This window comes from Talpa europaea (assembly GCF_964194135.1).
Source record: "Talpa europaea genome assembly, chromosome: 13".
NCBI lineage: Eukaryota > Metazoa > Chordata > Mammalia > Eulipotyphla > Talpidae > Talpa > Talpa europaea.
In genome coordinates this window covers 98302404-98315906 of record NC_140080.1, presented here as the reverse complement: position 1 = coordinate 98315906, position 13503 = coordinate 98302404, and positions in this window count along the sequence as shown.

Here is a 13503-nt window from a genome sequence, read left to right as displayed (position 1 = left end):
CGTGGGCGCGGGGGGGTGCGCGTGGGCGCGCGGGGGTGCGCTTGGGGGTGCGCGGGGGTGCGCGTGGGGGTGCGCATGGGCGCGCGGGGGTGCGCGTGGGGGTGCGCATGGGCGTGCGCGTGGGCGCGCGTGGGGGTGCGCGTGGGCGCGCAGGGTGGGCGCGGCGGCCGGGGGGAGCGTAAATCTTCTGCCCCGCGGCTCGGGAGGCAGCGCCGGGAAACCCCCCCTGCGCGTAGCTGCCGCTCCAGAGTCCGCAGCTGGTCCTGCGGCTGAGAAGATGAAGCCCCCGCTCGCCCCGGCCGGCCGAGCTGCCCCTGGCGCTGTGGGAACGCGGGCGCGGGTTTCCTCCAGCAGCTGGAGAGGAAGGACGCGCCCGGGAGACGCCGGCACCGCCGCAGCCGACGCTCGTGTCCCCGCGCGGCCTCTGCGATCGCGGAACGCGCCGCTGTAACTAACGCAGGCAAAACGCAACCGTCACCCCAAGCGCAGAGACACGTCCATCTCCCGGACACGGCGGAGGGCGGGGAGGGGTTGGCGGGGAGAGGGGCAGAGAGGCCGGGAGGGCCCTGCCCGGGCCGCAGTCCCCAAAACAACCTGGTGAGAATATTTGAAGTCAAGGTGTGGGGGAAGCTCAGCTGGGGGGCAGGGGCCGGGCCGCCGCCACCTGGAAGCCAGGCCCACGGCCTCTGGGGGCTGCAGGACCACGATTCCCGGTGCTGAAAACAGAGAGTTAAGGAGAGACGGTTTGGGCCGCTTCACTGAAATTCACAGGGAGAAAAGGAAGATGAACAGCGCGCAACCCGGAAAGCACCTAGTGTCCGCCTGGGAAGCCAGAGCAAAACATCACACCCGGAGACCACGAGGATGCCCTCAGGCCCAGGCGGCCCGGCACGGCCAGCCCCGGATCTGCCATCTGGTCTCATCATCTCTGTGTTTCACTGATGACATCCCACGGCAGGTGGCCTTTCAAGACCCACTCACAGGCCATGGACCCCTGAGCCGCCCCAACGCCAATCCCTTTTCATGGCTGTGTAATGCTCCCTGCGGTCTGTGCCACGGCGTGTCTGGCCACCCACGTGGGAGGACCCCTGGGCTGTTCCCTCCTTGGAGCCCTCACAAATATTTGCTCAACACACTTGCACGCAGGCTTGCAGCGGGCACGGCTGTCATTCTCTTGAGCTTGTGTAGTTTTTGCTTTGTTTTCCTTTGTCTTGCTTCTCACGGAGGCGACTCCAGGTCACAGCATTGTGTGGGATGCAGAAGCGCAGGCCCACACCAGCTCAGTGTTTTAAGAAACTAGTAAGCTCCTTCCCAAAGCGTCTGTAGCATTTTCTATTTCCACCAGCAAAGTCTGCAGGATCCGATCTCTTCTCATTCTCACCAGCACTTGGCGTCCCCACTTTTTACTTCACCCCAGCGTCCTGATAGGAGCGTGCTGCCACGTGGGGAGCCTGCCGAGCAGTCCCTGGCGGCTAATGATGTTGAACACATTTTTATGTGTTTATTTGCCATCTGTATGTCCTCTTGGGTGAGATGTTGCTTTTTGTCTTTAGCCAATTTTCTAATTGGATTTTTGTTCTTTTACTCTTGAATATATAATGAACTCTTCCCGTATTATAGATATTCAGTCCTGGCCAGATACGTAGTTTGCAAATATCTTCTCGAATTCCATAAATTTCTTTTATTCTTTTAACAGGATCAATCTGTCGCACAACAGAAGTTTTTCATTTCTAGGAAGACCAGTTTATCATTTTCCTTTTGCAAGCAGTGCTTCTGATATTAAGTCTAAGAGATTTTTGGTTGGCCCTAGATTGCAAAGATTTTCTCCCATTTTCTTTCTATAATTTTTCTTTTACACTGAATTTCTTTATCCATTTTGCATTAGTTTTTGTGTACATTGAGAGGTTTAGGCGGGGGGGGGGGGCACTTTTTTCCTATGAGTATTCAATTGCTCCAGAACCGTCTCTTGAAAAGGCTGTATCTCCTTCATTAAATTGCTTTATACCTTTTCCAAAAATCAGTTGGGTGTGTAAGTAGGGAATCTACTTCTGGGTTACCTGTTCTGCCAGTGATCTCCAGCCTTGCCCTCAGCCTGAACTGCTGTACTCACACACTGAGTCTGGATGGACCCCCCACCAATGTATTCTTCTTACCTAAGATTGTTTTAGCTATGTACTTTGTCTTTCCAAATAAATATTAGAATAACCTTATCTCAACCTGCAAAAATAATCTTGCTTGGACTTTCAAAAGAACTGTGTGTATAATTATTCATACGATGCTGAATTCTATTTGCTAATATTTTATTAAGGACCCTCGCATCTGGATTCACAAGTTTTCTTTCCTTGAACTGTCTAGTTTGGGATCAGGATCATACTAGCTACGTAAAATAAATTCTAAAGTGTCCCTATACTCTTCAATTTTCTAAAATAGACAATGTAGAGTTGGCATTAATTTCTCATTAATCATTGTAAACACCGAAACTCTCCAGTATAACCATCTGGGCCTAGAGATTTCATTTATGGGAATTTTTAAACAACCAATTCAATTTCCTTAAAGTTACAGGTTGTTCAAATTATCTGTTTTATACTTGGCTAATTGTGGCAGTTTGTGATTTTTGAGAAATTGGTCATTTTATCCAAGTTATCAAACATCTGTGTAGTCATTCATAGAATTCCCTCATTTTTTTCTGCTGCCTATATAATCTTTAATGATTGACTTACATTTTCATCTCTGATAATAGTAATTTTTTGCTTTCTCTTCTATTTTCTTTGTTATTCTTGCTAAATATTTGTCAATTTGATTGGTCTGTTCAAAAAATCAAATTTTGATTCACTGCTTTTTCTGTCTTTAATTTTATGGATCTCTGCTTTTAACAATATTAAATCTTTCATTCTGCTCGCTTTGGATTTACTATGGTTTTTGCTTGTTTTCTATGTTCTTGTGTTGGGAGCTCAGATTATTGCTTTCAGACACTTCTGCTCTTCTAGCATATGCATGTGATGCTATAAATCCCCCTCTTTGCACCACCCTAGCTGAATCCTACAAATGTCAATACGTTGTATTTAGTTTTCATTCAATTCTATACTTTTTAAAATGTCATTGAGATTTTCTTCCTAAAGTTAGCTGTTCAGTTTGCAAGTATTTGAGTGTTTTCCTGTTACCTTTCTTTATTTTCTAATAGTTTGATTCCATTGTGCTCACAAAACACACTTTATTTTGACCAAGATATAGTCTGTTTTGATACATGTCAAATGGGCATTTGAAAGGAATCTTTTCTGCTCTTGCTTAGTCAGGTGTTCCATTAATATTGATTAGAATTTGTTGCTTGATACTGTTAATCGAGTTCTATATACTTTCTGTTTTGGTGCCTGATGGTACTGTGAAGTGTTGGAATAGCCGTAATGATATTTCCAATTGTGGAATTGTTTTCCACAAAGTTTTTCCTGTCGGCTTTCCTTTCATTTCCATCAAATTTTGTTTCATAGATTTTATGACTTTATGGTTTGCTAATGCACATTAGGACTGTTGTATGCTGTTGGCAGATTGACCTCTTATTTACTGTCCCTCTTAAGATTTTCTTTGCTCTACTATTGATATATTTTGATTAATGTTTGTGAGATATATCTTTTCTATGCTTTTCCTTTCAACTGGCCTATATTATCTTATCTGAGGTGAATTTTTACAAACATCATATAGTTGTGTCTTGCTTTTAAACATACTCTGCCAATCTCTTTTAATAGGTATATTTAGATAATTTACATTTAGTGTAGTAATTGATATTTTATGACTCACATGATTGTAAATGACATTTTCCCTGTTTCACTATTTTCTTCTATGCTTTCCTGAGGTTTACTTGAACACTTTTTACAATTCGATTTTTATTTATCCGTAATGCTTTTTAGTGTATCTCTTTGTATAATTTACTTTAAGTGACTTATCTGGATATTACATTGTATTCACAGCTTACCACAATCTACTAGTGTCATCATTTTATCATTTCAAATGAACTATACAATCCTAACCTCCTTTTATGTCCTTTCATTCTTCCCTGCAGATAAATATCCTTTCATTTTTCTCTGCTTATAACATAATCATCTTAAATATTTTCTATTCATATACTTACAACCATATTAGACAGTGTTATAATGTTTCATCTGTCAAAACTTAGAAAAGCTAAAAGGATAAATGAAATCTATTGCATTTATCCATCTCTTTACTTACTCTTCCTTCCTGGTGTTTCAAATCTCCTTTTATCATTCACTTTCTGTTATTAGAATTAGCTTTAGTTATTCCTTTAGAAGAGACATGCTGGAGATACGTTATCTTAGTTTTTCCTCATTTGAGAATGTCTTTATTTCCTCTTTATTCCTTAAGGATATTTACACTGGACATAAGAATGTTAGTTGACCATCTTTTTCTTTCTGCAGCTGACATTTGATTCATGATTTCTCATGAAAAGTCCATGATCATTCAAATTGGTTCTTTTCCTATAAGCAAGGTATTATTTCTTTATTACTGCTTTTCTGACTTTTTTTTTTTTTTTGCATTTTAGTTTTCACAAATTTAGCTCTAAAATATCTTGGTGCAAATTTATTTGAGTTTATTCCATTTGAGGTTCACTCAACTTCATAAATTGTAGGTTTATATCTTGTATTATTTTCTATCATGCTTTGCATAAGGATCTCAGTGTCTACAGGCATTTCTGGGTTGTCAGTGACTTTAGCTCCATGTCTGGAACGTACTAGAGGGGAAACCTTGGAACTCAGCACTATGTCACCTTGGGTCCCTATCTTCCTGGACAACCTCCTTTCTTCTCTCCCCACTCAAAATTGTCTTATATTTGTTTTATACAGAGTAAAAAGTGTTTTAGGTGTTGTTAGTGGAAGGAAAAGTGCTTCTTTTCTGCCTAGAAGTGAAAGTGTCATCCAAAATATATCCAAATATACTTTTTTAAAGTCTAGTCAAGCTGAAATATGAAGTTAATGTCTCTGTGGACTGAAAAAAAAGGCACAGAAATGAGTGGGCGTGGAGCAGGGCTTCCATCCAGAACACTCAGCGGCAGCTAGGATCCACTTCTGCAGAGTCACAGGACTTGAAACACTTCATGTGTGAACATAAAGGAAGACGATCCCCACTTCAGGACTTAAGATGAGAAACCTCCAGCCACAAATGCGTTGATGAAGACTCACGCATGCCCCAGGAGCTCGACAGCTGTGAGAATGGGCGGACACAGAGAAAGCACCGAACAGACCTGGGTCCAGTCGCTTTCTGCATAGTTGTGTGGACAGGAGGCTCTGAACTGCCCACAACATCAGCAAGAAACAGGAACCCCTGTAGAAGAACTGAGTTGGGGTGGAGGGGCAGAGGGAGTGATTCAGAGAAATCAGGGAGAAAGGAGGCTACAGATATATTGCAAGGCCCATATGACCTAAGCATACAGAGAGCAAAGTCAGCAGTCAAAGCATAAAGTTATTTCCAACAAAATAAAAATAATAATGTTTAAATGACTTTAAAATACATCTTCATAAGATTCAGAGAAGTAAAGAATAAGAAAAATTCAAGAAAAGAACATGGCTAGTTATCTACTGCCACCATAATGCTGTGTAACAATCACCACCAAAACATGCAAAACCTTTGTGGCATAAAAAGTGCTTATTGCTCCTGCATCCGGGTGAGCTGAGTGGCTCTGCTCATCTCAGCTGGCGTGCCTCACTGTCTAGGACTGATCTACTTGTTCTCAGCTCATCTGACCAGAGCGATGCAGCACTGCTCCATGTGTCTCTCACCCCCGCCCCCCAATGCGCTGGTCTGCACATTTTCTCATGGCAACAGCACAGGTGCAAGAGAGTCAGTGCAAACACAAAGCCCTCCGGAGGCGTAAGTCAAGAATATGGTCATCGTCACCACCACTGCATTCTCACGGCCAAAACAAATCACAAAATAAACCCCGACTGAAGGAATGGGGAAATCGAGAACTGCAGGTACAGCAAAGGGAACTACTTCAGGGGAAGATGAAGAATCAAGCCCATTCAAGCACTCAGCCTGCCCTAATGAACAAGGAATCAGGAAATAGAAATAGGCAAGTAAGAACCATGAACAAATGAATATAAAACAGAGATAAGTGGAAAATTAGGAAATGAAAAACGTCACTCAACTGAAAACTAAGTAGACAAAGTAACTCTAAAATGATGCAGATGAAGAGGGTATTAGTGAGCTGGAAGATGATCGTGTGGAATTTATCAAGAATAAGGCACAGAGACACAATGATAAGAAATACAAAAGACAAATTAAGACATGGAAAACAGGTTAAGAGGTCCCAACCTTCCTGACGAAAAATCAGACACCATAGCAGTGAAGCCATTATTCACAGATTAAAAAGTGAAAGCACTCTGGCATTCTGGATGGAAGGAGGATCACAAGCCCCCAGTTAGAAAGCAAATGCTAGATCCCGGTGATGAAAAAAATAAAAATAAAACAACAGATAAACACACAGCAGTGAAAATAAAGACCATGAGTTAGCACGGTATCAAATTTCAAATCAGATTCCAAAAATGCCCAGGGCACAGAAATAATCTCACCTGAATGTTGAAGAAAAGCTATACCAGCCTACAAGTCTGTATCTAGACGGACTATCACTCAGTTGTGGACGTACGTTTTCAGATTTCAAAAACTACTATTTTATTAACCACAGAGAGCTCACTAAGGGACGGGGGAGCCCTACCCATGAGTATGTTTCAGTCAGGAATAAAGTAAAGAAGGAAGGAGGAGGATTTTTTAAAAAAGAATAGTAACTTGAGAAATCAGTTTAAAAATCTTGGTTAACTACTGACTCATTTTTTGTGAATTTCCATTTAAGAATAAAAAGGCTGAATTTTGTGAATTTTAAACATGACAAAGCAACATTTCTAGTCCAGTACTATTCTCAATCTGATTGGGACTTCTAAAATTTACTGAAGTCAACGACCGTTTACCCAGGAGAGTTTGAGCAGTACTGCTCCAGACACAGCAGGAGGGGGGCACTGATGCTGGGGTTCACTGCAGAGTCAAATGTGCTGAGATCCTTGTCTTTTTCAGAGGGAAGTTAGAGACAAAGAATAAATTTAGATTTAATTAGAAATTTGTCCATCTGCTTAGAGGTATTAGACAAGTGTTTGCCAGGTTTTTAAAGCCATTTAGGGCTGTTTGAACAATTAGCATCACTAACAAAATAAACTCATGCCCAATGGAAGATAGTATATTTTGCCATTAAAAGTCATCAAAGGAAGTTTCTCGAATCCTGAATGTCTTGCAATTACCTTCTAATGTATTTTGCATATTTTTAGACAGAAATAACTTCCCATTTACAAAGTGAATAGCTGTGAAAAGAGTCTGCTAATGCTTCTGGTGGATTTGAATAGTGATCAGGACTGGGGGAAGGTCAATTAAACCCACATACTTCACTGGAGTCTTTTTTATTATCAGAAGTGTCTTCCTCCCCCAGCCAAACTTGGCCTGTGCAGTCTGGCCGCCTAGGTCCTATAAGCACTGTGTGGAACTTTTGTCTGATATTTTGCAGCACAAAATGTGCCTGGCTTATCTTGTTTACAAAAGTTGGGGGGAGTGTGGATTCTTCCCTAGCTCACTACTTTGCACCCTCCTCTCACTAAGGACAGCCTTGGCCGGGAGGAAGAGCCCGGGGGCAGGGCAGGCAGCAGGGGCTGGGCAGCCGAGCACAGCTGGTGACCACTGGTGACCGAGATCGCTGTGCTGATATTTAAGTCACGCTGACTGATGATATGAAACTTGGGGAGATGTGAAAAGAAACAGAACTCAACTTGCCCTAGCAGCACTACAGTGGGGGACATTCCCTTCTCCCCTCTCGCCTCTCACCCCAGGCAGCAACAGTGTGGGGCGCCCTGGAGGGTGTTACTTACGGTCATTCTCCCAGATGCCCCCTGGCGGGACCGCAGGCCCGGGGTGCAGTCTTGGAGCTTGTCCGGGACGTACAAAGGCTGGCGGCTCGGGCTTGACACCGGACTCTGCCAGCAGAGCTGGGGTGTTCCTGCTGACCTGGCTGTGTCCTTCCCCACGCCCACGCCCACCCCCACCCCGAGGTCAGCGTGATGATTCTCCCAGTTTCAGATCACCCGAGGCCCGGGAACGCTAAGCTCAGGACCACAGGCCCAAGCTGGACTCGGAACCCACCGCCCTCAGTGTCCACAGTGACCGCTTTCGCCTTTCCTGGCGCCCCGTCCCGTCCACCCAGCACTTAGGGGCGTGGAGGGACAGGGCTGCTGAGAGCTGGGCTCAAAGGCAGAAGAGTTTCAGTTCCCACGGGTCTGAATACGGCTGCTGCCTCTGGGGGGCCCGGAGGGAACAGAACAGAAGAGCAAACGCAAAGAAGGAACAAGAAGGAAGAAGGGAGGGCAGGCGGGATTCTTTACTTTCATCTGTTTTTTTTTTCATTTGTTTTCTCGCGCCCAGGACGGCAACAGCAGATCTGCGAAGGACTCCGCCGCCAGCCTTGGCACGCACCCGCTTGAGCTCCGTGGGATGAGCCCTCGCTCTCCACGCGTGCGCACCGGGGCCACAGCGGTGCCATTCAGTGGCACCTTTACAATGCCAAGCGCGATGTGGCATCAGGGACAGCGGGCGTGCGGGCAGAGGCACGGGCATGGCGACCTCCAGCCCCAAGGGCAGGCGGGCCGGGCAGGGGTTACCCAACCTGCCGGCCGCCAAGGGCAGTTAGAGCCGCGGCAACACCGGCTTCAGCTTCAGACCAAGCAGGAAGCGCCCGGCACAGGTGGCGGGTTAAGAAGCTGTGGGTAAGCACAGGGGGCACCACGGGGGATAAGGTGGGCTCCTGCCACCTGCGGGCCCCGCATGCAGCTGGAGGGGATGCGAAGTGAATAGAGCAGAAGACGGAAGGACCAGGTGGTTTCACTCATGAGACTAGAGAGAAGCAGAACAAAGGAACAGACAAACCCAAACCAGAGCCCAGAAACCCGTAAGGTGGAGGCCACAGACGTGGCGGGGGGAGGGCAGAAGGGGAGGGCCCTGTGCCTGGGGGCGCAAGTGTGGCCGGGACCCATCTGAAGAGGTGCGGCTCTGCACCCCCTAATCACAGAGTGATGAGCATGAATGTTCCCTTCCCGCTCCTGTCACCCCAAGACCCCGTCCCCAAGCTCAAATCCCCCGAAGGCTCTGTCCACAGCCACCGACCCTGCCTGCCCGTGCGGGGCGGGCACCCCTCTCAGCCTCGGCGTGGCCCACTCTCCCTGCCACGCCGCTTCACCCGCTCCCAGCGCTGCCCCCAGGACACCACCGCCTGGGTCTGCCGGGTTCCCCTGCCCAGCACCGAAAACGAGACCCTGGCCCGCCCCGCCCTCGCCCTCCCCGGAGACCCTGCTCCACACCCCAGGCCCAGGGCTGCTGCCCCGGCGCCGTCACTTGGGACGCCCTGACCTCGTCGCTCTCTACCACGGGCCTCGGTGCCCTGCAGTGCCCCGGCCCTGGGCTCCCCAGTGGCGCTGGCCACGTCTCGGCTCTGCCCCATCGCCCCAGACGTGACTCACAGAATCCGCACCGCCACGCATCAGCGTCCCCCGCAGCCCACCTTTCAGCTCCTTCCTCCTAGCTCCCCGCCCTGGCAACCTCGACGACCTCCGGCTCGCCCAGCCCCGCGCCGCAGCCCCAGCCCCTCCCCTGCCCGGCTCACCCAGCACCTGCCCGTAGCACCCGGCTTCCCCTCGTCTCCTCCGCTCTTCACACGCCTGACCCCGCCTCGCCGGCCTCCCCGCGGCCTCTCAGGCCTGCCCGCCACACCCACCGTCTCCCGCTCCACCTGCCTCCGATGGGCATCAGCAGCTGCAGGCCTGCAGACGCCAGCTCTGTGGGGTCGGCGCCTGAGCTCCACAGGCAGAGAAAGGCTATTTCACTCTCTGCTCTAGTCTCAGGCCTTTCCAGAAAAGCGTCTGGCCACGACAGGCCCTTGATAAATCAGTGCGGGTGAGTGGATGAGCCTCAGTGGGGGGGCCTGGCAGCTCGGTGGCCCTGACAAGGGCGCAAGTGGCCCGGGGGTGCCCCGGCCCGCGGGAGGAGCCGGCCTGGTGCTCTGCCGCCGCCAGCAGTGTTTACACAGCACATCACCACAGCCTTTCGTCTAAACTTTGGGAATCCACCTGAGCAAATTTGTTTGTGGTGGCAGGACAGAATGTAAATGTTAACCACCTTGTAAACCTGCAGCTGACGGGAGCAGGATGCGGAAGAGAAGGCGGGAGTGTTAATAGCCTCATCTCACCAATTAGGAAGTCACGTTGGTGGAGCAAGAAATGGAGGTTTACGGTGTTTGTGTTTAAAACCTCAAAGGCAACCATAAGAGCAAACTCAGAGTCCTACGAGCAATGGCGGGCGGGGGAGGCCAGAGCGGGAGGCGGTCAGGTGAACTCCGGGCAGCGGGACCTGGAGGCTGGGGGGGCGGTGAGCTTGGGCCCCACAACCCAGGCCGCTGCAGTGAGGGGACACCTGAGGACATGGCCCAGACACAGGCCCCCGTTCCCGCCAGCAGGCCCCCCACTCACGGTTCTGGAATCCGCCTAAAGGAGAGAATTGATCACTGGCCCAGGGACCCTCAGAGGTGATTTTGTTAGGAATCTTTGCCGACATTGATCGCTGGACGCAGTAATTAAAGCCCATCCTTGCGCCAGCAAGCCCCTCACTCGGCGTGGAGAAGAGGGCCCGGCTCCCCGGGACAGGAAGCAAGCCGGTGCTGGAGACGCAGGAAAGGGTGACTACGGAGTGGATGGGGTCATGGGGGGAGGCTGGGGTGTGAGCTTGAGTCTGGGGGGGTCAAAGGTCATTATTATCGGGTCTCTCTTAACTGCAGTGAAGCACGAACTCTCTCCTGAAATGGCCAGCCCTGTAAAGCAAGGCTTTCCTGCGGACGGTGTCTGCGCCGGGCCAGCCTGGCTCTGGCGAGAGCGCCGCTGAGCGCCGGCGTCTGACCACGGCGCCAGTCCTCCAGCAGGCGGGACGCTGGCTCGGGGTTGGTGCCAGGCCGGCCGTGGTCTCATCACGCTGTTTCTCCTTCACCCTTTATCTCCAAAGAACTCAACTAACAGCCTACGAAGGGCTGGAGGTGGGTTTTGAGGCGCTTCTGACCCTTACTTGGCTCTATCTCTGACTCTACCTAGGACGCTAAGAAAAGCCATAGACCGTTGTTAGAACAAGCCGACAACCTCGTCAAGACGTGGCTTCCAAGGCCTCCGAGGCTGACGGCATTAATCTCGCCGCGGCTGCTCGGCCCTGCCTGGTCCCACCCCGTCCACCCCTACTGAACCGTCCCTCACCACCCCTGCTCAAACCACAGCCCCAAGTCCCTGCCTCCTCCAAGACGTGTTCCTGGTGCCAAGGTTAACCACTCAGTAAACGCCACAGGGCGCCCGCAACAAAAGGGCTCCAGCCCCAAACACCCCAGGCGCAGGATGCCTGCTCTCACCGGGTCCCAGGCGGGGGTGCTGAAGCCCACGGCTGCGCATCTACTCAGCCCTCCGGAGGAGTCTCCCCAAGGGGCGCCGGTGCCTGGGCTCAGGCTGGAAGGATGAGCAGGAATTATGTGAAAAGGTGGGAAAGAATTCTAAAAACGGAGAAGGAATAACCGAGAACACAAAACGTAAGTTCAATAAGTGGTAACAGAGGTCATGAGAACGGAAACGTGGAAAGAGTGGGCGCTGGCAGGACACACACGGAACAGATCAATGTCCCACCACGTGTGCACACTCATGTACATGTGTGCGCACACACACACCAATGTGCGTGCACATTCATGCACACACAGGCCTGTGAGCACACATGCACACACATGCAAGTCATATGCACACGAGCACATGCACACAAGCATACACACGGGCGCCTGCAGTACATGTGCACACACACGGATTCAAACATGGCGGTGACACACATGTGCACCCTTGCTTGCATGTGTGAACAAGCATGCACACAAATGCATGCCTGTGCACATGAATGCAAGTGTGCGCACGCTCACACACATACACGCACTCACACGTGTTCATGCACACTCACACAAAGTACACCTGAGAACACCCACACAAGCCCTGCCCCTCCTAGCCCCTCACGAAGCCACTTTTCCACCCTGGACCAAGCAGAGCGGGCACGGCCAGCTGAGCTGTGACAGCTCTGGGTCCCCAGGAGGCACCCTTGCTGCCAGTAGGACAGCTGTGGGGACAGAGCCCGAGCACGTCACCTCTCGTGGCGTTCACACAGGCAGAGCCACGATGGCTGGGGAGGAAGAACTGGTGAGGTGTAGGCCAGAGGTACGGGGGTGAGAGGACTCACCAGAGACAGAGCGGGGAGCAGAACCGGCGGATCCACTGAGATACACCACTGAGGGGAGCAGCGGGGAGACAGGAGAGGTCTGCTGTGCCGTGTGGGTAGCTCTCTGGCCGGGGATCAAACTCAGGCCGCAGTGGTGATAGCGCTGAGACTTAACCCCTGAGCCACCGGGGAGGCCCCAATATTACTTTTTAGACAATCTCTTTAAAGAAGTTGGCATCTCACTGAGGCTTTGATGGCCTTTTTCTGGTGGTGAATGATGGCAAGATTTTCCTGTGCCTGTTGGCCTCCACATGTCTTTGGAAAAGTGTCTATTTAGCACTTCTGCATCTTATGACGAGGGCTGTTTCTTCTCTGTGCCGAGTGGCGTGAGTTCTCTAGGCAGTGTGGACCAGCCCCTGGCCGGGGTCTGCAGAGACCTCGTGTCCCCTTCAGGAGGGCATCCACGCCGGTCCACTGCTGAGCAGAAGCTTTTCAGGTTGAAGTGACCTGCTTGTTTACATTTGCTTTTGTTTCCTTTCTCCTGGAGACGAAACCCCAAAGATGCCTTGGAAGCCAATGTCATGGAGCGTGGCCTGCTTTTTCTTCAGTGCACCTTCTACCCTCACCGAAGTGTCCAGGGCAGAGGCGCCGTCAGAAAAAAAATGTGTGTGTGCCCGTACGCCTGGGCGTCGCTCTGGCCCCCCACCACCACATCCCAGTAGTTAGACCCTCACAGACCCTCCTCAGGCCACAGTGGCCCCACCCCAAAGCCCCCTCACCTCAGGGCCGGGCCGGACTGACATCTCCCGGGCTGCATTTCGCTTCCCCAATGATGCCTGCAGCAACGCTCACACACTTGCAGCCAGCTGTATGTCTGCTTTCCAGAAAAGTCTCCGATATTTGGTCCCTCTTTAAATTGGCTCATTGGCTTGCTCACTGCTGTGCTGGTGTGTGGGCTCCTCGGGACGTGAGCGCCTCATCAGACACAAGGTTTGCAGATACTTTCTCCCATCCTGTAGGTTCCTTTTCATTCCATTGACTGTTTTCTTTGCTGTGCAGAAGATTTGGGGGTTGATGCCCCCCCCCAACGGGCTCTGTGAGCTTTTTGTTGCCTGCACTTTCGGTGTTCTGGATTCTTGATTCAATTAAAATCCACTCGTCATAACTGACTGACACGTTCCTCAAGTATTT